The 22,552-nt window shown below is 50.4% G+C and overlaps 51 non-coding genes across 51 annotated transcripts; 33 read left to right on the top strand and 18 right to left on the bottom strand.

Moving 5' to 3' along the window:
• The first annotated feature begins 47 nt into the window (after positions 1–47).
• trnad-guc (transfer RNA aspartic acid (anticodon GUC)) lies at positions 48–118 on the top strand. Its single transcript has one exon. It is a non-coding gene; the product is annotated as a tRNA-Asp (tRNA).
• Positions 119–222: 104 nt separating this feature from the next.
• trnad-guc (transfer RNA aspartic acid (anticodon GUC)) lies at positions 223–294 on the top strand. The gene has a single exon. It is a non-coding gene; the product is annotated as a tRNA-Asp (tRNA).
• A 732-nt stretch (positions 295–1,026) lies between these two features.
• On the bottom strand, positions 1,027–1,098 carry trnaq-cug (transfer RNA glutamine (anticodon CUG)). Its single transcript has one exon. It is a non-coding gene; the product is annotated as a tRNA-Gln (tRNA).
• A 158-nt stretch (positions 1,099–1,256) lies between these two features.
• trnag-gcc (transfer RNA glycine (anticodon GCC)) lies at positions 1,257–1,327 on the top strand. The gene has a single exon. It is a non-coding gene; the product is annotated as a tRNA-Gly (tRNA).
• A 104-nt stretch (positions 1,328–1,431) lies between these two features.
• On the top strand, positions 1,432–1,503 carry trnad-guc (transfer RNA aspartic acid (anticodon GUC)). Its single transcript has one exon. It is a non-coding gene; the product is annotated as a tRNA-Asp (tRNA).
• A 732-nt stretch (positions 1,504–2,235) lies between these two features.
• trnaq-cug (transfer RNA glutamine (anticodon CUG)) lies at positions 2,236–2,307 on the bottom strand. Its single transcript has one exon. It is a non-coding gene; the product is annotated as a tRNA-Gln (tRNA).
• A 158-nt stretch (positions 2,308–2,465) lies between these two features.
• Positions 2,466–2,536, top strand: trnad-guc (transfer RNA aspartic acid (anticodon GUC)). The gene has a single exon. It is a non-coding gene; the product is annotated as a tRNA-Asp (tRNA).
• A 104-nt stretch (positions 2,537–2,640) lies between these two features.
• trnad-guc (transfer RNA aspartic acid (anticodon GUC)) lies at positions 2,641–2,712 on the top strand. The gene has a single exon. It is a non-coding gene; the product is annotated as a tRNA-Asp (tRNA).
• A 732-nt stretch (positions 2,713–3,444) lies between these two features.
• On the bottom strand, positions 3,445–3,516 carry trnaq-cug (transfer RNA glutamine (anticodon CUG)). The gene has a single exon. It is a non-coding gene; the product is annotated as a tRNA-Gln (tRNA).
• Positions 3,517–3,674: 158 nt separating this feature from the next.
• On the top strand, positions 3,675–3,745 carry trnad-guc (transfer RNA aspartic acid (anticodon GUC)). Its single transcript has one exon. It is a non-coding gene; the product is annotated as a tRNA-Asp (tRNA).
• Positions 3,746–4,654: 909 nt separating this feature from the next.
• On the bottom strand, positions 4,655–4,726 carry trnaq-cug (transfer RNA glutamine (anticodon CUG)). The gene has a single exon. It is a non-coding gene; the product is annotated as a tRNA-Gln (tRNA).
• A 158-nt stretch (positions 4,727–4,884) lies between these two features.
• On the top strand, positions 4,885–4,955 carry trnad-guc (transfer RNA aspartic acid (anticodon GUC)). The gene has a single exon. It is a non-coding gene; the product is annotated as a tRNA-Asp (tRNA).
• Positions 4,956–5,059: 104 nt separating this feature from the next.
• On the top strand, positions 5,060–5,131 carry trnad-guc (transfer RNA aspartic acid (anticodon GUC)). The gene has a single exon. It is a non-coding gene; the product is annotated as a tRNA-Asp (tRNA).
• A 732-nt stretch (positions 5,132–5,863) lies between these two features.
• Positions 5,864–5,935, bottom strand: trnaq-cug (transfer RNA glutamine (anticodon CUG)). The gene has a single exon. It is a non-coding gene; the product is annotated as a tRNA-Gln (tRNA).
• A 158-nt stretch (positions 5,936–6,093) lies between these two features.
• On the top strand, positions 6,094–6,164 carry trnad-guc (transfer RNA aspartic acid (anticodon GUC)). Its single transcript has one exon. It is a non-coding gene; the product is annotated as a tRNA-Asp (tRNA).
• Positions 6,165–7,064: 900 nt separating this feature from the next.
• On the bottom strand, positions 7,065–7,136 carry trnaq-cug (transfer RNA glutamine (anticodon CUG)). The gene has a single exon. It is a non-coding gene; the product is annotated as a tRNA-Gln (tRNA).
• A 158-nt stretch (positions 7,137–7,294) lies between these two features.
• On the top strand, positions 7,295–7,365 carry trnag-gcc (transfer RNA glycine (anticodon GCC)). Its single transcript has one exon. It is a non-coding gene; the product is annotated as a tRNA-Gly (tRNA).
• Positions 7,366–7,469: 104 nt separating this feature from the next.
• trnad-guc (transfer RNA aspartic acid (anticodon GUC)) lies at positions 7,470–7,541 on the top strand. The gene has a single exon. It is a non-coding gene; the product is annotated as a tRNA-Asp (tRNA).
• Positions 7,542–8,273: 732 nt separating this feature from the next.
• trnaq-cug (transfer RNA glutamine (anticodon CUG)) lies at positions 8,274–8,345 on the bottom strand. Its single transcript has one exon. It is a non-coding gene; the product is annotated as a tRNA-Gln (tRNA).
• A 158-nt stretch (positions 8,346–8,503) lies between these two features.
• Positions 8,504–8,574, top strand: trnad-guc (transfer RNA aspartic acid (anticodon GUC)). Its single transcript has one exon. It is a non-coding gene; the product is annotated as a tRNA-Asp (tRNA).
• Positions 8,575–8,678: 104 nt separating this feature from the next.
• Positions 8,679–8,750, top strand: trnad-guc (transfer RNA aspartic acid (anticodon GUC)). The gene has a single exon. It is a non-coding gene; the product is annotated as a tRNA-Asp (tRNA).
• Positions 8,751–9,482: 732 nt separating this feature from the next.
• Positions 9,483–9,554, bottom strand: trnaq-cug (transfer RNA glutamine (anticodon CUG)). The gene has a single exon. It is a non-coding gene; the product is annotated as a tRNA-Gln (tRNA).
• A 158-nt stretch (positions 9,555–9,712) lies between these two features.
• trnad-guc (transfer RNA aspartic acid (anticodon GUC)) lies at positions 9,713–9,783 on the top strand. The gene has a single exon. It is a non-coding gene; the product is annotated as a tRNA-Asp (tRNA).
• A 908-nt stretch (positions 9,784–10,691) lies between these two features.
• trnaq-cug (transfer RNA glutamine (anticodon CUG)) lies at positions 10,692–10,763 on the bottom strand. The gene has a single exon. It is a non-coding gene; the product is annotated as a tRNA-Gln (tRNA).
• A 158-nt stretch (positions 10,764–10,921) lies between these two features.
• Positions 10,922–10,992, top strand: trnag-gcc (transfer RNA glycine (anticodon GCC)). Its single transcript has one exon. It is a non-coding gene; the product is annotated as a tRNA-Gly (tRNA).
• Positions 10,993–11,096: 104 nt separating this feature from the next.
• trnad-guc (transfer RNA aspartic acid (anticodon GUC)) lies at positions 11,097–11,168 on the top strand. Its single transcript has one exon. It is a non-coding gene; the product is annotated as a tRNA-Asp (tRNA).
• Positions 11,169–11,900: 732 nt separating this feature from the next.
• On the bottom strand, positions 11,901–11,972 carry trnaq-cug (transfer RNA glutamine (anticodon CUG)). Its single transcript has one exon. It is a non-coding gene; the product is annotated as a tRNA-Gln (tRNA).
• A 158-nt stretch (positions 11,973–12,130) lies between these two features.
• trnad-guc (transfer RNA aspartic acid (anticodon GUC)) lies at positions 12,131–12,201 on the top strand. The gene has a single exon. It is a non-coding gene; the product is annotated as a tRNA-Asp (tRNA).
• Positions 12,202–12,305: 104 nt separating this feature from the next.
• On the top strand, positions 12,306–12,377 carry trnad-guc (transfer RNA aspartic acid (anticodon GUC)). Its single transcript has one exon. It is a non-coding gene; the product is annotated as a tRNA-Asp (tRNA).
• A 732-nt stretch (positions 12,378–13,109) lies between these two features.
• Positions 13,110–13,181, bottom strand: trnaq-cug (transfer RNA glutamine (anticodon CUG)). The gene has a single exon. It is a non-coding gene; the product is annotated as a tRNA-Gln (tRNA).
• A 333-nt stretch (positions 13,182–13,514) lies between these two features.
• Positions 13,515–13,586, top strand: trnad-guc (transfer RNA aspartic acid (anticodon GUC)). Its single transcript has one exon. It is a non-coding gene; the product is annotated as a tRNA-Asp (tRNA).
• Positions 13,587–14,318: 732 nt separating this feature from the next.
• On the bottom strand, positions 14,319–14,390 carry trnaq-cug (transfer RNA glutamine (anticodon CUG)). Its single transcript has one exon. It is a non-coding gene; the product is annotated as a tRNA-Gln (tRNA).
• Positions 14,391–14,548: 158 nt separating this feature from the next.
• Positions 14,549–14,619, top strand: trnad-guc (transfer RNA aspartic acid (anticodon GUC)). The gene has a single exon. It is a non-coding gene; the product is annotated as a tRNA-Asp (tRNA).
• A 104-nt stretch (positions 14,620–14,723) lies between these two features.
• Positions 14,724–14,795, top strand: trnad-guc (transfer RNA aspartic acid (anticodon GUC)). The gene has a single exon. It is a non-coding gene; the product is annotated as a tRNA-Asp (tRNA).
• Positions 14,796–15,527: 732 nt separating this feature from the next.
• On the bottom strand, positions 15,528–15,599 carry trnaq-cug (transfer RNA glutamine (anticodon CUG)). Its single transcript has one exon. It is a non-coding gene; the product is annotated as a tRNA-Gln (tRNA).
• A 158-nt stretch (positions 15,600–15,757) lies between these two features.
• Positions 15,758–15,828, top strand: trnad-guc (transfer RNA aspartic acid (anticodon GUC)). Its single transcript has one exon. It is a non-coding gene; the product is annotated as a tRNA-Asp (tRNA).
• A 104-nt stretch (positions 15,829–15,932) lies between these two features.
• Positions 15,933–16,004, top strand: trnad-guc (transfer RNA aspartic acid (anticodon GUC)). Its single transcript has one exon. It is a non-coding gene; the product is annotated as a tRNA-Asp (tRNA).
• Positions 16,005–16,736: 732 nt separating this feature from the next.
• Positions 16,737–16,808, bottom strand: trnaq-cug (transfer RNA glutamine (anticodon CUG)). Its single transcript has one exon. It is a non-coding gene; the product is annotated as a tRNA-Gln (tRNA).
• Positions 16,809–16,966: 158 nt separating this feature from the next.
• On the top strand, positions 16,967–17,037 carry trnad-guc (transfer RNA aspartic acid (anticodon GUC)). Its single transcript has one exon. It is a non-coding gene; the product is annotated as a tRNA-Asp (tRNA).
• Positions 17,038–17,945: 908 nt separating this feature from the next.
• On the bottom strand, positions 17,946–18,017 carry trnaq-cug (transfer RNA glutamine (anticodon CUG)). The gene has a single exon. It is a non-coding gene; the product is annotated as a tRNA-Gln (tRNA).
• A 158-nt stretch (positions 18,018–18,175) lies between these two features.
• Positions 18,176–18,246, top strand: trnag-gcc (transfer RNA glycine (anticodon GCC)). Its single transcript has one exon. It is a non-coding gene; the product is annotated as a tRNA-Gly (tRNA).
• A 104-nt stretch (positions 18,247–18,350) lies between these two features.
• trnad-guc (transfer RNA aspartic acid (anticodon GUC)) lies at positions 18,351–18,422 on the top strand. Its single transcript has one exon. It is a non-coding gene; the product is annotated as a tRNA-Asp (tRNA).
• A 732-nt stretch (positions 18,423–19,154) lies between these two features.
• trnaq-cug (transfer RNA glutamine (anticodon CUG)) lies at positions 19,155–19,226 on the bottom strand. The gene has a single exon. It is a non-coding gene; the product is annotated as a tRNA-Gln (tRNA).
• A 158-nt stretch (positions 19,227–19,384) lies between these two features.
• On the top strand, positions 19,385–19,455 carry trnad-guc (transfer RNA aspartic acid (anticodon GUC)). The gene has a single exon. It is a non-coding gene; the product is annotated as a tRNA-Asp (tRNA).
• Positions 19,456–19,559: 104 nt separating this feature from the next.
• Positions 19,560–19,631, top strand: trnad-guc (transfer RNA aspartic acid (anticodon GUC)). The gene has a single exon. It is a non-coding gene; the product is annotated as a tRNA-Asp (tRNA).
• Positions 19,632–20,363: 732 nt separating this feature from the next.
• On the bottom strand, positions 20,364–20,435 carry trnaq-cug (transfer RNA glutamine (anticodon CUG)). The gene has a single exon. It is a non-coding gene; the product is annotated as a tRNA-Gln (tRNA).
• Positions 20,436–20,593: 158 nt separating this feature from the next.
• Positions 20,594–20,664, top strand: trnad-guc (transfer RNA aspartic acid (anticodon GUC)). The gene has a single exon. It is a non-coding gene; the product is annotated as a tRNA-Asp (tRNA).
• A 104-nt stretch (positions 20,665–20,768) lies between these two features.
• On the top strand, positions 20,769–20,840 carry trnad-guc (transfer RNA aspartic acid (anticodon GUC)). The gene has a single exon. It is a non-coding gene; the product is annotated as a tRNA-Asp (tRNA).
• Positions 20,841–21,572: 732 nt separating this feature from the next.
• trnaq-cug (transfer RNA glutamine (anticodon CUG)) lies at positions 21,573–21,644 on the bottom strand. Its single transcript has one exon. It is a non-coding gene; the product is annotated as a tRNA-Gln (tRNA).
• A 158-nt stretch (positions 21,645–21,802) lies between these two features.
• trnad-guc (transfer RNA aspartic acid (anticodon GUC)) lies at positions 21,803–21,873 on the top strand. Its single transcript has one exon. It is a non-coding gene; the product is annotated as a tRNA-Asp (tRNA).
• A 104-nt stretch (positions 21,874–21,977) lies between these two features.
• On the top strand, positions 21,978–22,049 carry trnad-guc (transfer RNA aspartic acid (anticodon GUC)). Its single transcript has one exon. It is a non-coding gene; the product is annotated as a tRNA-Asp (tRNA).
• Positions 22,050–22,552: the final 503 nt, after the last annotated feature.

Here is a 22,552-nt window from a genome sequence, read left to right on the forward strand (position 1 = left end):
CATGACGGCGTTCTGTCACGTGACGTCACGTCTGGCTCGTCACGGAAGCGTTGGTGGTTCAGTGGTAGAATTCTCGCCTGTCACGCGGGAGGCCGGGGTTCGATTCCCGGCCAATGCCCTGCTCTTGCGTGGACCGTCGTTGGCCTTGCTTTCAGTTGATTTGGCCTCTTTGCCGCGTGTAACCTCGTGAGCTAGCACGGCGCTCCGAGTCAGACTACCGTGTCCTCGTTAGTATAGTGGTCAGTATCCCCGCCTGTCACGCGGGAGACCAGGGTTCAATTCCCTGACGGGGAGAAATGCTCTTTTTGCTTAGTGTGGTTCACTGGCATCTCACAGAACTTGATTTGAAGGACACTTTATTTCTGTCAGACATTCGTGTGTTGCAGTAAGATGACCGGGTGGCTGTTCGGGACATCCGGCATGGCTCCAAACAAGAATGAGCAAAAACACATTTACAATAGAACAGAAAATGAGTCGTGATCGTATAGTTTTACGTTTCTCGTCGCTAACACGTGCGGCTATCAGAACCATCGCATCACTCCTCAAATGACTGAAGTTACCTAGACTAGATGAATAACATCATTTAAAGTAGCTAACTTGGCTCTTCTTAACAACATTATATGAAAAACACGAATATTTGTGTTTGTAACTTGATGAAAGGGGATTTATCCCGAACATCCCAAGAAGGGGGTTCACCCGGCACCGCTCCACACAAGAATGGGCGAATGCAGCCCCCATCCCACTGTCCCCACACCAACACCATGGTAACACTATTAGGGGGCATGGTTTTACATGTCCCTTTAGCAATAACTGAACAACGCGTATTCTTCAGCGTTACACTTGCACAAAAAAGCGGGACACGTGGAACCATCTGTCCAGCAGGGGCTGACTTCAACCACGCCCGGATCTGCCAGCAGTTCTTCACAGGACGATGATTGGTCCCAAACCCTGTGTCCTGAGAAGAAGGTTGAAACCAAGCAGCCGCTGTCAAGGGCGGGTTTGGGTTCTCAGATAAAAAGCTCTTGTAGGTTCCACCGAGATTTGAACTCGGATTGCTGGATTCAGAGTCCAGAGTGCTGACCGTTACACCATGGAACCCCACCGTGAGGCCGACGGAAAGACTCACGAAAGAGACTGTGCATCTCTCTGGATTTTGTAACCCTTTTGTAACCCTTTCTAACCCTCTCGCCTCCCGTCTTAGCGTGACGGCGTGACGGCGTTCTGGCACGTGACGTCACGTCTGGCTCGTCACGGAAGCGTTGGTGGTTCAGTGGTAGAATTCTCGCCTGCCACGCGGGAGGCCCGGGTTCGATTCCCGGCCAATGCACTGCTCTTGCGTGGACCGTCGTTGGCCTTGCTTTCAGTTGATTTGGCCTCTTTGCCGCGTGTAACCTCGTGAGCTAGCACGGCGCTCCGAGTCAGACTACCGTGTCCTCGTTAGTATAGTGGTCAGTATCCCCGCCTGTCACGCGGGAGACCAGGGTTCAATTCCCTGACGGGGAGAAATGCTCTTTTTGCTTAGTGTGGTTCACTGGCATCTCACAGAACTTGATTTGAAGGACACTTTATTTCTGTCAGACATTCGTGTGTTGCAGTAAGATGACCGGGTGGCTGTTCGGGACATCCGGCATGGCTCCAAACAAGAATGAGCAAAAACACATTTACAATAGAACAGAAAATGAGTCGTGATCGTATAGTTTTACGTTTCTCGTCGCTAACACGTGCGGCTATCAGAACCATCGCATCACTCCTCAAATGACTGAAGTTACCTAGACTAGATGAATAACATCATTTAAAGTAGCTAACTTGGCTCTTCTTAACAACATTATATGAAAAACACGAATATTTGTGTTTGTAACTTGATGAAAGGGGATTTATCCCGAACATCCCAAGAAGGGGGTTCACCCGGCACCGCTCCACACAAGAATGGGCGAATGCAGCCCCCATCCCACTGTCCCCACACCAACACCATGGTAACACTATTAGGGGGCATGGTTTTACATGTCCCTTTAGCAATAACTGAACAACGCGTATTCTTCAGCGTTACACTTGCACAAAAAAGCGGGACACGTGGAACCATCTGTCCAGCAGGGGCTGACTTCAACCACGCCCGGATCTGCCAGCAGTTCTTCACAGGACGATGATTGGTCCCAAACCCTGTGTCCTGAGAAGAAGGTTGAAACCAAGCAGCCGCTGTCAAGGGCGGGTTTGGGTTCTCAGATAAAAAGCTCTTGTAGGTTCCACCGAGATTTGAACTCGGATTGCTGGATTCAGAGTCCAGAGTGCTGACCGTTACACCATGGAACCCCACCGTGAGGCCGACGGAAAGACTCACGAAAGAGACTGTGCATCTCTCTGGCTTTTGTAACCCTTTTGTAACCCTTTCTAACCCCCTCGCCTCCCGTCTTAGCGTGACGGCATGACGGCGTTCTGTCACGTGACGTCACGTCTGGCTCGTCACGGAAGCGTTGGTGGTTCAGTGGTAGAATTCTCGCCTGTCACGCGGGAGGCCGGGGTTCGATTCCCGGCCAATGCCCTGCTCTTGCGTGGACCGTCGTTGGCCTTGCTTTCAGTTGATTTGGCCTCTTTGCCGCGTGTAACCTCGTGAGCTAGCACGGCGCTCCGAGTCAGACTACCTTGTCCTCGTTAGTATAGTGGTCAGTATCCCCGCCTGTCACGCGGGAGACCAGGGTTCAATTCCCTGACGGGGAGAAATGCTCTTTTTGCTTAGTGTGGTTCACTGGCATCTCACAGAACTTGATTTGAAGGACACTTTATTTCTGTCAGACATTCGTGTGTTGCAGTAAGATGACCGGGTGGCTATTCGGGACATCCGGCATGGCTCCAAACAAGAATGAGCAAAAACACATTTACAATAGAACAGAAAATGAGTCGTGATCGTATAGTTTTACGTTTCTCGTCGCTAACACGTGCGGCTATCAGAACCATCGCATCACTCCTCAAATGACTGAAGTTACCTAGACTAGATGAATAACATCATTTAAAGTAGCTAACTTGGCTCTTCTTAACAACATTATATGAAAAACACGAATATTTGTGTTTGTAACTTGATGAAAGGGGATTTATCCCGAACATCCCAAGAAGGGGGTTCACCCCGCACCGCTCCACACAAGAATGGGCGAATGCAGCCCCCATCCCACTGTCCCCACACCAACACCATGGTAACACTATTAGGGGGCATGGTTTTACATGTCCCTTTAGCAATAACTGAACAACGCGTATTCTTCAGCGTTACACTTGCACAAAAAAGCGGGACACGTGGAACCATCTGTCCAGCAGGGGCTGACTTCAACCACGCCCGGATCTGCCAGCAGTTCTTCACAGGACGATGATTGGTCCCAAACCCTGTGTCCTGAGAAGAAGGTTGAAACCAAGCAGCCGCTGTCAAGGGCGGGTTTGGGTTCTCAGATAAAAAGCTCTTGTAGGTTCCACCGAGATTTGAACTCGGATTGCTGGATTCAGAGTCCAGAGTGCTGACCGTTACACCATGGAACCCCACCGTGAGGCCGACGGAAAGACTCACGAAAGAGACTGTGCATCTCTCTGGCTTTTGTAACCCTTTTGTAACCCTTTCTAACCCCCTCGCCTCCCGTCTTAGCGTGACGGCATGACGGCGTTCTGTCACGTGACGTCACGTCTGGCTCGTCACGGAAGCGTTGGTGGTTCAGTGGTAGAATTCTCGCCTGTCACGCGGGAGGCCGGGGTTCGATTCCCGGCCAATGCCCTGCTCTTGCGTGGACCAGTCGTTGGCCTTGCTTTCAGTTGATTTGGCCTCTTTGCCGCGTGTAACCTCGTGAGCTAGCACGGCGCTCCGAGTCAGACTACCGTGTCCTCGTTATTATAGTGGTCAGTATCCCCGCCTGTCACGCGGGAGACCAGGGTTCAATTCCCTGACGGGGAGAAATGCTCTTTTTGCTTAGTGTGGTTCACTGGCATCTCACAGAACTTGATTTGAAGGACACTTTATTTCTGTCAGACATTCGTGTGTTGCAGTAAGATGACCGGGTGGCTATTCGGGACATCCGGCATGGCTCCAAACAAGAATGAGCAAAAACACATTTACAATAGAACAGAAAATGAGTCGTGATTGTATAGTTTTACGTTTCTCGTCGCTAACACGTGCGGCTATCAGAACCATCGCATCACTCCTCAAATGACTGAAGTTACCTAGACTAGATGAATAACATCATTTAAAGTAGCTAACTTGGCTCTTCTTAACAACATTATATGAAAAACACGAATATTTGTGTTTGTAACTTGATGAAAGGGGATTTATCCCGAACATCCCAAGAAGGGGGTTCACCCGGCACCGCTCCACACAAGAATGGGCGAATGCAGCCCCCATCCCACTGTCCCCACACCAACACCATGGTAACACTATTAGGGGGCATGGTTTTACATGTCCCTTTAGCAATAACTGAACAACGCGTATTCTTCAGCGTTACACTTGCACAAAAAAGCGGGACACGTGGAACCATCTGTCCAGCAGGGGCTGACTTCAACCACGCCCGGATCTGCCAGCAGTTCTTCACAGGACGATGATTGGTCCCAAACCCTGTGTCCTGAGAAGAAGGTTGAAACCAAGCAGCCGCTGTCAAGGGCGGGTTTGGGTTCTCAGATAAAAAGCTCTTGTAGGTTCCACCGAGATTTGAACTCGGATTGCTGGATTCAGAGTCCAGAGTGCTGACCGTTACACCATGGAACCCCACCGTGAGGCCGACGGAAAGACTCACGAAAGAGACTGTGCATCTCTCTGGCTTTTGTAACCCTTTTGTAACCCTTTCTAACCCCCTCGCCTCCCGTCTTAGCGTGACGGCATGACGGCGTTCTGTCACGTGACGTCACGTCTGGCTCGTCACGGAAGCGTTGGTGGTTCAGTGGTAGAATTCTCGCCTGTCACGCGGGAGGCCGGGGTTCGATTCCCGGCCAATGCCCTGCTCTTGCGTGGACCGTCGTTGGCCTTGCTTTCAGTTGATTTGGCCTCTTTGCCGCGTGTAACCTCGTGAGCTAGCACGGCGCTCCGAGTCAGACTACCGTGTCCTCGTTAGTATAGTGGTCAGTATCCCCGCCTGTCACGCGGGAGACCAGGGTTCAATTCCCTGACGGGGAGAAATGCTCTTTTTGCTTAGTGTGGTTCACTGGCATCTCACAGAACTTGATTTGAAGGACACTTTATTTCTGTCAGACATTCGTGTGTTGCAGTAAGATGACCGGGTGGCTGTTCGGGACATCCGGCATGGCTCCAAACAAGAATGAGCAAAAACACATTTACAATAGAACAGAAAATGAGTCGTGATCGTATAGTTTTACGTTTCTCGTCGCTAACACGTGCGGCTATCAGAACCATCGCATCACTCCTCAAATGACTGAAGTTACCTAGACTAGATGAATAACATCATTTAAAGTAGCTAACTTGGCTCTTCTTAACAACATTATATGAAAAACACGAATATTTGTGTTTGTAACTTGATGAAAGGGGATTTATCCCGAACATCCCAAGAAGGGGGTTCACCCCGCACCGCTCCACACAAGAATGGGCGAATGCAGCCCCCATCCCACTGTCCCCACACCAACACCATGGTAACACTATTAGGGGGCATGGTTTTACATGTCCCTTTAGCAATAACTGAACAACGCGTATTCTTCAGCGTTACACTTGCACAAAAAAGCGGGACACGTGGAACCATCTGTCCAGCAGGGGCTGACTTCAACCACGCCCGGATCTGCCAGCAGTTCTTCACAGGACGATGATTGGTCCCAAACCCTGTGTCCTGAGAAGAAGGTTGAAACCAAGCAGCCGCTGTCAAGGGCGGGTTTGGGTTCTCAGATAAAAAGCTCTTGTAGGTTCCACCGAGATTTGAACTCGGATTGCTGGATTCAGAGTCCAGAGTGCTGACCGTTACACCATGGAACCCCACCGTGAGGCAGACGGAAAGACTCACGAAAGAGACTGTGCATCTCTCTGGCTTTTGTAACCCTTTTGTAACCCTTTCTAACTCCCTCGCCTCCCGTCTTAGCGTGACGGCATGACGGCGTTCTGTCACGTGACGTCACATCTGGCTCGTCACGGAAGCGTTGGTGGTTCAGTGGTAGAATTCTCGCCTGTCACGCGGGAGGCCGGGGTTCGATTCCCGGCCAATGCCCTGCTCTTGCGTGGACCGTCGTTGGCCTTGCTTTCAGTTGATTTGGCCTCTTTGCCGCGTGTAACCTCGTGAGCTAGCACGGCGCTCCGAGTCACACTACCGTGTCCTCGTTAGTATCGTGGTCAGTATCCCCGCCTGTCACGCGGGAGACCAGGGTTCAATTCCCTGACGGGGAGAAATGCTCTTTTTGCTTAGTGTGGTTCACTGGCATCTCACAGAACTTGATTTGAAGGACACTTTATTTCTGTCAGACATTCGTGTGTTGCAGTAAGGTGGCTATTCGGGACATCCGGCATGGCTCCAAACAAGAATGAGCAAAAACACATTTACAATAGAACAGAAAATGAGTCGTGATCGTATAGTTTTACGTTTCTCGTCGCTAACACGTGCGGCTATCAGAACCATCGCATCACTCCTCAAATGACTGAAGTTACCTAGACTAGATGAATAACATCATTTAAAGTAGCTAACTTGGCTCTTCTTAACAACATTATATGAAAAACACGAATATTTGTGTTTGTAACTTGATGAAAGGGGATTTATCCCGAACATCCCAAGAAGGGGGTTCACCCGGCACCGCTCCACACAAGAATGGGCGAATGCAGCCCCCATCCCACTGTCCCCACACCAACACCATGGTAACACTATTAGGGGGCATGGTTTTACATGTCCCTTTAGCAATAACTGAACAACGCGTATTCTTCAGCGTTACACTTGCACAAAAAAGCGGGACACGTGGAACCATCTGTCCAGCAGGGGCTGACTTCAACCACGCCCGGATCTGCCAGCAGTTCTTCACAGGACGATGATTGGTCCCAAACCCTGTGTCCTGAGAAGAAGGTTGAAACCAAGCAGCCGCTGTCAAGGGCGGGTTTGGGTTCTCAGATAAAAAGCTCTTGTAGGTTCCACCGAGATTTGAACTCGGATGGCTGGATTCAGAGTCCAGAGTGCTGACCGTTACACCATGGAACCCCACCGTGAGGCCGACGGAAAGACTCACGAAAGAGACTGTGCATCTCTCTGGATTTTGTAACCCTTTTGTAACCCTTTCTAACCCTCTCGCCTCCCGTCTTAGCGTGACGGCGTGACGGCGTTCTGGCACGTGACGTCACGTCTGGCTCGTCACGGAAGCGTTGGTGGTTCAGTGGTAGAATTCTCGCCTGCCACGCGGGAGGCCCGGGTTCGATTCCCGGCCAATGCACTGCTCTTGCGTGGACCGTCGTTGGCCTTGCTTTCAGTTGATTTGGCCTCTTTGCCGCGTGTAACCTCGTGAGCTAGCACGGCGCTCCGAGTCAGACTACCGTGTCCTCGTTAGTATAGTGGTCAGTATCCCCGCCTGTCACGCGGGAGACCAGGGTTCAATTCCCTGACGGGGAGAAATGCTCTTTTTGCTTAGTGTGGTTCACTGGCATCTCACAGAACTTGATTTGAAGGACACTTTATTTCTGTCAGACATTCGTGTGTTGCAGTAAGATGACCGGGTGGCTATTCGGGACATCCGGCATGGCTCCAAACAAGAATGAGCAAAAACACATTTACAATAGAACAGAAAATGAGTCGTGATCGTATAGTTTTACGTTTCTCGTCGCTAACACGTGCGGCTATCAGAACCATCGCATCACTCCTCAAATGACTGAAGTTACCTAGACTAGATGAATAACATCATTTAAAGTAGCTAACTTGGCTCTTCTTAACAACATTATATGAAAAACACGAATATTTGTGTTTGTAACTTGATGAAAGGGGATTTATCCCGAACATCCCAAGAAGGGGGTTCACCCGGCACCGCTCCACACAAGAATGGGCGAATGCAGCCCCCATCCCACTGTCCCCACACCAACACCATGGTAACACTATTAGGGGGCATGGTTTTACATGTCCCTTTAGCAATAACTGAACAACGCGTATTCTTCAGCGTTACACTTGCACAAAAAAGCGGGACACGTGGAACCATCTGTCCAGCAGGGGCTGACTTCAACCACGCCCGGATCTGCCAGCAGTTCTTCACAGGACGATGATTGGTCCCAAACCCTGTGTCCTGAGAAGAAGGTTGAAACCAAGCAGCCGCTGTCAAGGGCGGGTTTGGGTTCTCAGATAAAAAGCTCTTGTAGGTTCCACCGAGATTTGAACTCGGATTGCTGGATTCAGAGTCCAGAGTGCTGACCGTTACACCATGGAACCCCACCGTGAGGCCGACGGAAAGACTCACGAAAGAGACTGTGCATCTCTCTGGCTTTTGTAACCCTTTTGTAACCCTTTCTAACCCCCTCGCCTCCCGTCTTAGCGTGACGGCATGACGGCGTTCTGTCACGTGACGTCACGTCTGGCTCGTCACGGAAGCGTTGGTGGTTCAGTGGTAGAATTCTCGCCTGTCACGCGGGAGGCCGGGGTTCGATTCCCGGCCAATGCCCTGCTCTTGCGTGGACCGTCGTTGGCCTTGCTTTCAGTTGATTTGGCCTCTTTGCCGCGTGTAACCTCGTGAGCTAGCACGGCGCTCCGAGTCAGACTACCGTGTCCTCGTTAGTATAGTGGTCAGTATCCCCGCCTGTCACGCGGGAGACCAGGGTTCAATTCCCTGACGGGGAGAAATGCTCTTTTTGCTTAGTGTGGTTCACTGGCATCTCACAGAACTTGATTTGAAGGACACTTTATTTCTGTCAGACATTCGTGTGTTGCAGTAAGATGACCGGGTGGCTGTTCGGGACATCCGGCATGGCTCCAAACAAGAATGAGCAAAAACACATTTACAATAGAACAGAAAATGAGTCGTGATCGTATAGTTTTACGTTTCTCGTCGCTAACACGTGCGGCTATCAGAACCATCGCATCACTCCTCAAATGACTGAAGTTACCTAGACTAGATGAATAACATCATTTAAAGTAGCTAACTTGGCTCTTCTTAACAACATTATATGAAAAACACGAATATTTGTGTTTGTAACTTGATGAAAGGGGATTTATCCCGAACATCCCAAGAAGGGGGTTCACCCGGCACCGCTCCACACAAGAATGGGCGAATGCAGCCCCCATCCCACTGTCCCCACACCAACACCATGGTAACACTATTAGGGGGCATGGTTTTACATGTCCCTTTAGCAATAACTGAACAACGCGTATTCTTCAGCGTTACACTTGCACAAAAAAGCGGGACACGTGGAACCATCTGTCCAGCAGGGGCTGACTTCAACCACGCCCGGATCTGCCAGCAGTTCTTCACAGGACGATGATTGGTCCCAAACCCTGTGTCCTGAGAAGAAGGTTGAAACCAAGCAGCCGCTGTCAAGGGCGGGTTTGGGTTCTCAGATAAAAAGCTCTTGTAGGTTCCACCGAGATTTGAACTCGGATTGCTGGATTCAGAGTCCAGAGTGCTGACCGTTACACCATGGAACCCCACCGTGAGGCCGACGGAAAGACTCACGAAAGAGACTGTGCATCTCTCTGGCTTTTGTAACCCTTTTGTAACCCTTTCTAACCCCCTCGCCTCCCGTCTTAGCGTGACGGCATGACGGCGTTCTGTCACGTGACGTCATGTCTGGCTCGTCACGGAAGCGTTGGTGGTTCAGTGGTAGAATTCTCGCCTGTCACGCGGGAGGCCGGGGTTCGATTCCCGGCCAATGCCCTGCTCTTGCGTGGACCGTCGTTGGCCTTGCTTTCAGTTGATTTGGCCTCTTTGCCGCGTGTAACCTCGTGAGCTAGCACGGCGCTCCGAGTCAGACTACCGTGTCCTCGTTAGTATAGTGGTCAGTATCCCCGCCTGTCACGGGGGAGACCAGGGTTCAATTCCCTGACGGGGAGAAATGCTCTTTTTGCTTAGTGTGGTTCACTGGCATCTCACAGAACTTGATTTGAAGGACACTTTATTTCTGTCAGACATTCGTGTGTTGCAGTAAGATGACCGGGTGGCTGTTCGGGACATCCGGCATGGCTCCAAACAAGAATGAGCAAAAACACATTTACAATAGAACAGAAAATGAGTCGTGATCGTATAGTTTTACGTTTCTCGTCGCTAACACGTGCGGCTATCAGAACCATCGCATCACTCCTCAAATGACTGAAGTTACCTAGACTAGATGAATAACATCATTTAAAGTAGCTAACTTGGCTCTTCTTAACAACATTATATGAAAAACACGAATATTTGTGTTTGTAACTTGATGAAAGGGGATTTATCCCGAACATCCCAAGAAGGGGGTTCACCCGGCACCGCTCCACACAAGAATGGGCGAATGCAGCCCCCATCCCACTGTCCCCACACCAACACCATGGTAACACTATTAGGGGGCATGGTTTTACATGTCCCTTTAGCAATAACTGAACAACGCGTATTCTTCAGCGTTACACTTGCACAAAAAAGCGGGACACGTGGAACCATCTGTCCAGCAGGGGCTGACTTCAACCACGCCCGGATCTGCCAGCAGTTCTTCACAGGACGATGATTGGTCCCAAACCCTGTGTCCTGAGAAGAAGGTTGAAACCAAGCAGCCGCTGTCAAGGGCGGGTTTGGGTTCTCAGATAAAAAGCTCTTGTAGGTTCCACCGAGATTTGAACTCGGATTGCTGGATTCAGAGTCCAGAGTGCTGACCGTTACACCATGGAACCCCACCGTGAGGCCGACGGAAAGACTCACGAAAGAGACTGTGCATCTCTCTGGATTTTGTAACCCTTTTGTAACCCTTTCTAACCCTCTCGCCTCCCGTCTTAGCGTGACGGCGTGACGGCGTTCTGGCACGTGACGTCACGTCTGGCTCGTCACGGAAGCGTTGGTGGTTCAGTGGTAGAATTCTCGCCTGCCACGCGGGAGGCCCGGGTTCGATTCCCGGCCAATGCACTGCTCTTGCGTGGACCGTCGTTGGCCTTGCTTTCAGTTGATTTGGCCTCTTTGCCGCGTGTAACCTCGTGAGCTAGCACGGCGCTCCGAGTCAGACTACTGTGTCCTCGTTAGTATAGTGGTCAGTATCCCCGCCTGTCACGCGGGAGACCAGGGTTCAATTCCCTGACGGGGAGAAATGCTCTTTTTGCTTAGTGTGGTTCACTGGCATCTCACAGAACTTGATTTGAAGGACACTTTATTTCTGTCAGACATTCGTGTGTTGCAGTAAGATGACCGGGTGGCTATTCGGGACATCCGGCATGGCTCCAAACAAGAATGAGCAAAAACACATTTACAATAGAACAGAAAATGAGTCGTGATCGTATAGTTTTACGTTTCTCGTCGCTAACACGTGCGGCTATCAGAACCATCGCATCACTCCTCAAATGACTGAAGTTACCTAGACTAGATGAATAACATCATTTAAAGTAGCTAACTTGGCTCTTCTTAACAACATTATATGAAAAACACGAATATTTGTGTTTGTATCTTGATGAAAGGGGATTTATCCCGAACATCCCAAGAAGGGGGTTCACCCCGCACCGCTCCACACAAGAATGGGCGAATGCAGCCCCCATCCCACTGTCCCCACACCAACACCATGGTAACACTATTAGGGGGCATGGTTTTACATGTCCCTTTAGCAATAACTGAACAACGCGTATTCTTCAGCGTTACACTTGCACAAAAAAGCGGGACACGTGGAACCATCTGTCCAGCAGGGGCTGACTTCAACCACGCCCGGATCTGCCAGCAGTTCTTCACAGGACGATGATTGGTCCCAAACCCTGTGTCCTGAGAAGAAGGTTGAAACCAAGCAGCCGCTGTCAAGGGCGGGTTTGGGTTCTCAGATAAAAAGCTCTTGTAGGTTCCACCGAGATTTGAACTCGGATTGCTGGATTCAGAGTCCAGAGTGCTGACCGTTACACCATGGAACCCCACCGTGAGGCAGACGGAAAGACTCACGAAAGAGACTGTGCATCTCTCTGGCTTTTGTAACCCTTTTGTAACCCTTTCTAACCCCCTCGCCTCCCGTCTTAGCGTGACGGCATGACGGAGTTCTGTCACGTGACGTCACGTCTGGCTCGTCACGGAAGCGTTGGTGGTTCAGTGGTAGAATTCTCGCCTGTCACGCGGGAGGCCGGGGTTCGATTCCCGGCCAATGCCCTGCTCTTGCGTGGACCGTCGTTGGCCTTGCTTTCAGTTGATTTGGCCTCTTTGCCGCGTGTAACCTCGTGAGCTAGCACGGCGCTCCGAGTCAGACTACCGTGTCCTCGTTAGTATAGTGGTCAGTATCCCCGCCTGTCACGCGGGAGACCAGGGTTCAATTCCCTGACGGGGAGAAATGCTCTTTTTGCTTAGTGTGGTTCACTGGCATCTCACAGAACTTGATTTGAAGGACACTTTATTTCTGTCAGACATTCGTGTGTTGCAGTAAGATGACCGGGTGGCTATTCGGGACATCCGGCATGGCTCCAAACAAGAATGAGCAAAAACACATTTACAATAGAACAGAAAATGAGTCGTGATCGTATAGTTTTACGTTTCTCGTCGCTAACACGTGCGGCTATCAGAACCATCGCATCACTCCTCAAATGACTGAAGTTACCTAGACTAGATGAATAACATCATTTAAAGTAGCTAACTTGGCTCTTCTTAACAACATTATATGAAAAACACGAATATTTGTGTTTGTAACTTGATGAAAGGGGATTTATCCCGAACATCCCAAGAAGGGGGTTCACCCCGCACCGCTCCACACAAGAATGGGCGAATGCAGCCCCCATCCCACTGTCCCCACACCAACACCATGGTAACACTATTAGGGGGCATGGTTTTACATGTCCCTTTAGCAATAACTGAACAACGCGTATTCTTCAGCGTTACACTTGCACAAAAAAGCGGGACACGTGGAACCATCTGTCCAGCAGGGGCTGACTTCAACCACGCCCGGATCTGCCAGCAGTTCTTCACAGGACGATGATTGGTCCCAAACCCTGTGTCCTGAGAAGAAGGTTGAAACCAAGCAGCCGCTGTCAAGGGCGGGTTTGGGTTCTCAGATAAAAAGCTCTTGTAGGTTCCACCGAGATTTGAACTCGGATTGCTGGATTCAGAGTCCAGAGTGCTGACCGTTACACCATGGAACCCCACCGTGAGGCCGAAGGAAAGACTCACGAAAGAGACTGTGCATCTCTCTGGATTTTGTAACCCTTTTGTAACCCTTTCTAACCCTCTCGCCTCCCGTCTTAGCGTGACGGCGTGACGGCGTTCTGGCACGTGACGTCACGTCTGGCTCGTCACGGAAGCGTTGGTGGTTCAGTGGTAGAATTCTCGCCTGTCACGCGGGAGGCCGGGGTTCAATTCCCGGCCAATGCCCTGCTCTTGCGTGGACCGTCGTTGGCCTTGCTTTCAGTTGATTTGGCCTCTTTGCCGCGTGTAACCTCGTGAGCTAGCACGGCGCTCCGAGTCAGACTACCGTGTCCTCGTTAGTATAGTGGTCAGTATCCCCGCCTGTCACGCGGGAGACCAGGGTTCAATTCCCTGACGGGGAGAAATGCTCTTTTTGCTTAGTGTGGTTCACTGGCATCTCACAGAACTTGATTTGAAGGACACTTTATTTCTGTCAGACATTCGTGTGTTGCAGTAAGATGACCGGGTGGCTGTTCGGGACATCCGGCATGGCTCCAAACAAGAATGAGCAAAAACACATTTACAATAGAACAGAAAATGAGTCGTGATCGTATAGTTTTACGTTTCTCGTCGCTAACACGTGCGGCTATCAGAACCATCGCATCACTCCTCAAATGACTGAAGTTACCTAGACTAGATGAATAACATCATTTAAAGTAGCTAACTTGGCTCTTCTTAACAACATTATATGAAAAACACGAATATTTGTGTTTGTAACTTGATGAAAGGGGATTTATCCCGAACATCCCAAGAAGGGGGTTCACCCGGCACCGCTCCACACAAGAATGGGCGAATGCAGCCCCCATCCCACTGTCCCCACACCAACACCATGGTAACACTATTAGGGGGCATGGTTTTACATGTCCCTTTAGCAATAACTGAACAACGCGTATTCTTCAGCGTTACACTTGCACAAAAAAGCGGGACACGTGGAACCATCTGTCCAGCAGGGGCTGACTTCAACCACGCCCGGATCTGCCAGCAGTTCTTCACAGGACGATGATTGGTCCCAAACCCTGTGTCCTGAGAAGAAGGCTGAAACCAAGCAGCCGCTGTCAAGGGCGGGTTTGGGTTCTCAGATAAAAAGCTCTTGTAGGTTCCACCGAGATTTGAACTCGGATTGCTGGATTCAGAGTCCAGAGTGCTGACCGTTACACCATGGAACCCCACCGTGAGGCAGACGGAAAGACTCACGAAAGAGACTGTGCATCTCTCTGGCTTTTGTAACCCTTTTGTAACCCTTTCTAACCCCCTCGCCTCCCGTCTTAGCGTGACGGCATGACGGCGTTCTGTCACGTGACGTCACGTCTGGCTCGTCACGGAAGCGTTGGTGGTTCAGTGGTAGAATTCTCGCCTGTCACGCGGGAGGCCGGGGTTCGATTCCCGGCCAATGCCCTGCTCTTGCGTGGACCGTCGTTGGCCTTGCTCTCAGTTGATTTGGCCTCTTTGCCGCGTGTAACCTCGTGAGCTAGCACGGCGCTCCGAGTCAGACTACCGTGTCCTCGTTAGTATAGTGGTCAGTATCCCCGCCTGTCACGCGGGAGACCAGGGTTCAATTCCCTGACGGGGAGAAATGCTCTTTTTGCTTAGTGTGGTTCACTGGCATCTCACAGAACTTGATTTGAAGGACACTTTATTTCTGTCAGACATTCGTGTGTTGCAGTAAGATGACCGGGTGGCTGTTCGGGACATCCGGCATGGCTCCAAACAAGAATGAGCAAAAACACATTTACAATAGAACAGAAAATGAGTCGTGATCGTATAGTTTTACGTTTCTCGTCGCTAACACGTGCGGCTATCAGAACCATCGCATCACTCCTCAAATGACTGAAGTTACCTAGACTAGATGAATAACATCATTTAAAGTAGCTAACTTGGCTCTTCTTAACAACATTATATGAAAAACACGAATATTTGTGTTTGTAACTTGATGAAAGGGGATTTATCCCGAACATCCCAAGAAGGGGGTTCACCCGGCACCGCTCCACACAAGAATGGGCGAATGCAGCCCCCATCCCACTGTCCCCACACCAACACCATGGTAACACTATTAGGGGGCATGGTTTTACATGTCCCTTTAGCAATAACTGAACAACGCGTATTCTTCAGCGTTACACTTGCACAAAAAAGCGGGACACGTGGAACCATCTGTCCAGCAGGGGCTGACTTCAACCATGCCCGGATCTGCCAGCAGTTCTTCACAGGACGATGATTGGTCCCAAACCCTGTGTCCTGAGAAGAAGGTTGAAACCAAGCAGCCGCTGTCAAGGGCGGGTTTGGGTTCTCAGATAAAAAGCTCTTGTAGGTTCCACCGAGATTTGAACTCGGATTGCTGGATTCAGAGTCCAGAGTGCTGACCGTTACACCATGGAACCCCACCGTGAGGCCAACGGAAAGACTCACGAAAGAGACTGTGCATCTCTCTGGCTTTTGTAACCCTTTTGTAACCCTTTCTAACCCCCTCGCCTCCCGTCTTAGCGTGACGGCATGACGGCGTTCTGTCACGTGACGTCACGTCTGGCTCGTCACGGAAGCGTTGGTGGTTCAGTGGTAGAATTCTCGCCTGTCACGCGGGAGGCCGGGGTTCGATTCCCGGCCAATGCCCTGCTCTTGCGTGGACCGTCGTTGGCCTTGCTTTCAGTTGATTTGGCCTCTTTGCCGCGTGTAACCTCGTGAGCTAGCACGGCGCTCCGAGTCAGACTACCGTGTCCTCGTTAGTATAGTGGTCAGTATCCCCGCCTGTCACGCGGGAGACCAGGGTTCAATTCCCTGACGGGGAGAAATGCTCTTTTTGCTTAGTGTGGTTCACTGGCATCTCACAGAACTTGATTTGAAGGACACTTTATTTCTGTCAGACATTCGTGTGTTGCAGTAAGATGACCGGGTGGCTGTTCGGGACATCCGGCATGGCTCCAAACAAGAATGAGCAAAAACACATTTACAATAGAACAGAAAATGAGTCGTGATCGTATAGTTTTACGTTTCTCGTCGCTAACACGTGCGGCTATCAGAACCATCGCATCACTCCTCAAATGACTGAAGTTACCTAGACTAGATGAATAACATCATTTAAAGTAGCTAACTTGGCTCTTCTTAACAACATTATATGAAAAACACGAATATTTGTGTTTGTAACTTGATGAAAGGGGATTTATCCCGAACATCCCAAGAAGGGGGTTCACCCCGCACCGCTCCACACAAGAATGGGCGAATGCAGCCCCCATCCCACTGTCCCCACACCAACACCATGGTAACACTATTAGGGGGCATGGTTTTACATGTCCCTTTAGCAATAACTGAACAACGCGTATTCTTCAGCGTTACACTTGCACAAAAAAGCGGGACACGTGGAACCATCTGTCCAGCAGGGGCTGACTTCAACCACGCCCGGATCTGCCAGCAGTTCTTCACAGGACGATGATTGGTCCCAAACCCTGTGTCCTGAGAAGAAGGTTGAAACCAAGCAGCCGCTGTCAAGGGCGGGTTTGGGTTCTCAGATAAAAAGCTCTTGTAGGTTCCACCGAGATTTGAACTCGGATTGCTGGATTCAGAGTCCAGAGTGCTGACCGTTACACCATGGAACCCCACCGTGAGGCCGACGGAAAGACTCACGAAAGAGACTGTGCATCTCTCTGGCTTTTGTAACCCTTTTGTAACCCTTTCTAACCCCCTCGCCTCCCGTCTTAGCGTGACGGCATGACGGCGTTCTGTCACGTGACGTCACGTCTGGCTCGTCACGGAAGCATTGGTGGTTCAGTGGTAGAATTCTCGCCTGTCACGCGGGAGGCCGGGGTTCGATTCCCGGCCAATGCCCTGCTCTTGCGTGGACCGTCGTTGGCCTTGCTTTCAGTTGATTTGGCCTCTTTGCCGCGTGTAACCTCGTGAGCTAGCACGGCGCTCCGAGTCAGACTACCGTGTCCTCGTTAGTATAGTGGTCAGTATCCCTGCCTGTCACGCGGGAGACCAGGGTTCAATTCCCTGACGGTGAAAAATGCTCTTTTTGCTTAGTGTGGTTCACTGGCATCTCACAGAACTTGATTTGAAGGACACTTTATTTCTGTCAGACATTCGTGTGTTGCAGTAAGATGACCGGGTGGCTATTCGGGACATCCAGCATGGCTCCAAACAAGAATGAGCAAAAACACATTTACAATAGAACAGAAAATGAGTCGTGATCGTATAGTTTTACGTTTCTCGTCGCTAACACGTGCGGCTATCAGAACCATCGCATCACTCCTCAAATGACTGAAGTTACCTAGACTAGATGAATAACATCATTTAAAGTAGCTAACTTGGCTCTTCTTAACAACATTATATGAAAAACACGAATATTTGTGTTTGTAACTTGATGAAAGGGGATTTATCCCGAACATCCCAAGAAGGGGGTTCACCCCGCACCGCTCCACACAAGAATGGGCGAATGCAGCCCCCATCCCACTGTCCCCACACCAACACCATGGTAACACTATTAGGGGGCATGGTTTTACATGTCCCTTTAGCAATAACTGAACAACGCGTATTCTTCAGCGTTACACTTGCACAAAAAAGCGGGACACGTGGAACCATCTGTCCAGCAGGGGCTGACTTCAACCACGCCCGGATCTGCCAGCAGTTCTTCACAGGACGATGATTGGTCCCAAACCCTGTGTCCTGAGAAGAAGGTTGAAACCAAGCAGCCGCTGTCAAGGGCGGGTTTGGGTTCTCAGATAAAAAGCTCTTGTAGGTTCCACCGAGATTTGAACTCGGATTGCTGGATTCAGAGTCCAGAGTGCTGACCGTTACACCATGGAACCCCACCGTGAGGCCGACGGAAAGACTCACGAAAGAGACTGTGCATCTCTCTGGATTTTGTAACCCTTTTGTAACCCTTTCTAACCCTCTCGCCTCCCGTCTTAGCGTGACGGCGTGACGGCGTTCTGGCACGTGACGTCACGTCTGGCTCGTCACGGAAGCGTTGGTGGTTCAGTGGTAGAATTCTCGCCTGCCACGCGGGAGGCCCGGGTTCGATTCCCGGCCAATGCACTGCTCTTGCGTGGACCGTCGTTGGCCTTGCTTTCAGTTGATTTGGCCTCTTTGCCGCGTGTAACCTCGTGAGCTAGCACGGCGCTCCGAGTCAGACTACCGTGTCCTCGTTAGTATAGTGGTCAGTATCCCCGCCTGTCACGCGGGAGACCAGGGTTCAATTCCCTGACGGGGAGAAATGCTCGTTTTGCTTAGTGTGGTTCACTGGCATCTCACAGAACTTGATTTGAAGGACACTTTATTTCTGTCAGACATTCGTGTGTTGCAGTGAGATGACCGGGTGGCTGTTCGGGACATCCGGCATGGCTCCAAACAAGAATGAGCAAAAACACATTTACAATAGAACAGAAAATGAGTCGTGATCGTATAGTTTTACGTTTCTCGTCGCTAACACGTGCGGCTATCAGAACCATCGCATCACTCCTCAAATGACTGAAGTTACCTAGACTAGATGAATAACATCATTTAAAGTAGCTAACTTGGCTCTTCTTAACAACATTATATGAAAAACACGAATATTTGTGTTTGTAACTTGATGAAAGGGGATTTATCCCGAACATCCCAAGAAGGGGGTTCACCCGGCACCGCTCCACACAAGAATGGGCGAATGCAGCCCCCATCCCACTGTCCCCACACCAACACCATGGTAACACTATTAGGGGGCATGGTTTTACATGTCCCTTTAGCAATAACTGAACAACGCGTATTCTTCAGCGTTACACTTGCACAAAAAAGCGGGACACGTGGAACCATCTGTCCAGCAGGGGCTGACTTCAACCACGCCCGGATCTGCCAGCAGTTCTTCACAGGACGATGATTGGTCCCAAACCCTGTGTCCTGAGAAGAAGGTTGAAACCAAGCAGCCGCTGTCAAGGGCGGGTTTGGGTTCTCAGATAAAAAGCTCTTGTAGGTTCCACTGAGATTTGAACTCGGATTGCTGGATTCAGAGTCCAGAGTGCTGACCGTTACACCATGGAACCCCACCGTGAGGCCGACGGAAAGACTCACGAAAGAGACTGTGCATCTCTCTGGCTTTTGTAACCCTTTTGTAACCCTTTCTAACCCCCTCGCCTCCCGTCTTAGCGTGACGGCATGACGGCGTTCTGTCACGTGACGTCACGTCTGGCTCGTCACGGAAGCGTTGGTGGTTCAGTGGTAGAATTCTCGCCTGTCACGCGGGAGGCCGGGGTTCGATTCCCGGCCAATGCCCTGCTCTTGCGTGGACCGTCGTTGGCCTTGCTTTCAGTTGATTTGGCCTCTTTGCCGCGTGTAACCTCGTGAGCTAGCACGGCGCTCCGAGTCAGACTATCGTGTCCTCGTTAGTATAGTGGTCAGTATCCCCGCCTGTCACGCGGGAGACCAGGGTTCAATTCCCTGACGGGGAGAAATGCTCTTTTTGCTTAGTGTGGTTCACTGGCATCTCACAGAACTTGATTTGAAGGACACTTTATTTCTGTCAGACATTCGTGTGTTGCAGTAAGATGACCGGGTGGCTGTTCGGGACATCCGGCATGGCTCCAAACAAGAATGAGCAAAAACACATTTACAATAGAACAGAAAATGAGTCGTGATCGTATAGTTTTACGTTTCTCGTCGCTAACACGTGCGGCTATCAGAACCATCGCATCACTCCTCAAATGACTGAAGTTACCTAGACTAGATGAATAACATCATTTAAAGTAGCTAACTTGGCTCTTCTTAACAACATTATATGAAAAACACGAATATTTGTGTTTGTAACTTGATGAAAGGGGATTTATCCTGAACATCCCAAGAAGGGGGTTCACCCGGCACCGCTCCACACAAGAATGGGCGAATGCAGCCCCCATCCCACTGTCCCCACACCAACACCATGGTAACACTATTAGGGGGCATGGTTTTACATGTCCCTTTAGCAATAACTGAACAACGCGTATTCTTCAGCGTTACACTTGCACAAAAAAGCGGGACACGTGGAACCATCTGTCCAGCAGGGGCTGACTTCAACCACGCCCGGATCTGCCAGCAGTTCTTCACAGGACGATGATTGGTCCCAAACCCTGTGTCCTGAGAAGAAGGTTGAAACCAAGCAGCCGCTGTCAAGGGCGGGTTTGGGTTCTCAGATAAAAAGCTCTTGTAGGTTCCACCGAGATTTGAACTCGGATTGCTGGATTCAGAGTCCAGAGTGCTGACCGTTACACCATGGAACCCCACCGTGAGGCCGACGGAAAGACTCACGAAAGAGACTGTGCATCTCTCTGGCTTTTGTAACCCTTTTGTAACCCTTTCTAACCCCCTCGCCTCCCGTCTTAGCGTGACGGCATGACGGCGTTCTGTCACGTGACGTCACGTCTGGCTCGTCACGGAAGCGTTGGTGGTTCAGTGGTAGAATTCTCGCCTGTCACGCGGGAGGCCGGGGTTCGATTCCCGGCCAATGCCCTGCTCTTGCGTGGACCGTCGTTGGCCTTGCTTTCAGTTGATTTGGCCTCTTTGCCGCGTGTAACCTCGTGAGCTAGCACGGCGCTCCGAGTCAGACTACCGTGTCCTCGTTAGTATAGTGGTCAGTATCCCCGCCTGTCACGCGGGAGACCAGGGTTCAATTCCCTGACGGGGAGAAATGCTCTTTTTGCTTAGTGTGGTTCACTGGCATCTCACAGAACTTGATTTGAAGGACACTTTATTTCTGTCAGACATTCGTGTGTTGCAGTAAGATGACCGGGTGGCTGTTCGGGACATCCGGCATGGCTCCAAACAAGAATGAGCAAAAACACATTTACAATAGAACAGAAAATGAGTCGTGATCGTATAGTTTTACGTTTCTCGTCGCTAACACGTGCGGCTATCAGAACCATCGCATCACTCCTCAAATGACTGAAGTTACCTAGACTAGATGAATAACATCATTTAAAGTAGCTAACTTGGCTCTTCTTAACAACATTATATGAAAAACACGAATATTTGTGTTTGTAACTTGATGAAAGGGGATTTATCCCGAACATCCCAAGAAGGGGGTTCACCCGGCACCGCTCCACACAAGAATGGGCGAATGCAGCCCCCATCCCACTGTCCCCACACCAACACCATGGTAACACTATTAGGGGGCATGGTTTTACATGTCCCTTTAGCAATAACTGAACAACGCGTATTCTTCAGCGTTACACTTGCACAAAAAAGCGGGACACGTGGAACCATCTGTCCAGCAGGGGCTGACTTCAACCACGCCCGGATCTGCCAGCAGTTCTTCACAGGACGATGATTGGTCCCAAACCCTGTGTCCTGAGAAGAAGGTTGAAACCAAGCAGCCGCTGTCAAGGGCGGGTTTGGGTTCTCAGATAAAAAGCTCTTGTAGGTTCCACCGAGATTTGAACTCGGATTGCTGGATTCAGAGTCCAGAGTGCTGACCGTTACACCATGGAACCCCACCGTGAGGCCGACGGAAAGACTCACGAAAGAGACTGTGCATCTCTCTGGCTTTTGTAACCCTTTTGTAACCCTTTCTAACCCCCTCGCCTCCCGTCTTAGCGTGACGGCATGACGGCGTTCTGTCACGTGACGTCACGTCTGGCTCGTCACGGAAGCGTTGGTGGTTCAGTGGTAGAATTCTCGCCTGTCACGCGGGAGGCCGGGGTTCGATTCCCGGCCAATGCCCTGCTCTTGCGTGGACCGTCGTTGGCCTTGCTTTCAGTTGATTTGGCCTCTTTGCCGCGTGTAACCTCGTGAGCTAGCACGGCGCTCCGAGTCAGACTATCGTGTCCTCGTTAGTATAGTGGTCAGTATCCCCGCCTGTCACGCGGGAGACCAGGGTTCAATTCCCTGACGGGGAGAAATGCTCTTTTTGCTTAGTGTGGTTCACTGGCATCTCACAGAACTTGATTTGAAGGACACTTTATTTCTGTCAGACATTCGTGTGTTGCAGTAAGATGACCGGGTGGCTGTTCGGGACATCCGGCATGGCTCCAAACAAGAATGAGCAAAAACACATTTACAATAGAACAGAAAATGAGTCGTGATCGTATAGTTTTACGTTTCTCGTCGCTAACACGTGCGGCTATCAGAACCATCGCATCACTCCTCAAATGACTGAAGTTACCTAGACTAGATGAATAACATCATTTAAAGTAGCTAACTTGGCTCTTCTTAACAACATTATATGAAAAACACGAATATTTGTGTTTGTAACTTGATGAAAGGGGATTTATCCCGAACATCCCAAGAAGGGGGTTCACCCGGCACCGCTCCACACAAGAATGGGCGAATGCAGCCCCCATCCCACTGTCCCCACACCAACACCATGGTAACACTATTAGGGGGCATGGTTTTACATGTC

Source organism: Osmerus eperlanus, chromosome 15 (assembly GCF_963692335.1).
Source record: "Osmerus eperlanus chromosome 15, fOsmEpe2.1, whole genome shotgun sequence".
NCBI classification, from domain to species: Eukaryota; Metazoa; Chordata; class Actinopteri; order Osmeriformes; family Osmeridae; genus Osmerus; species Osmerus eperlanus.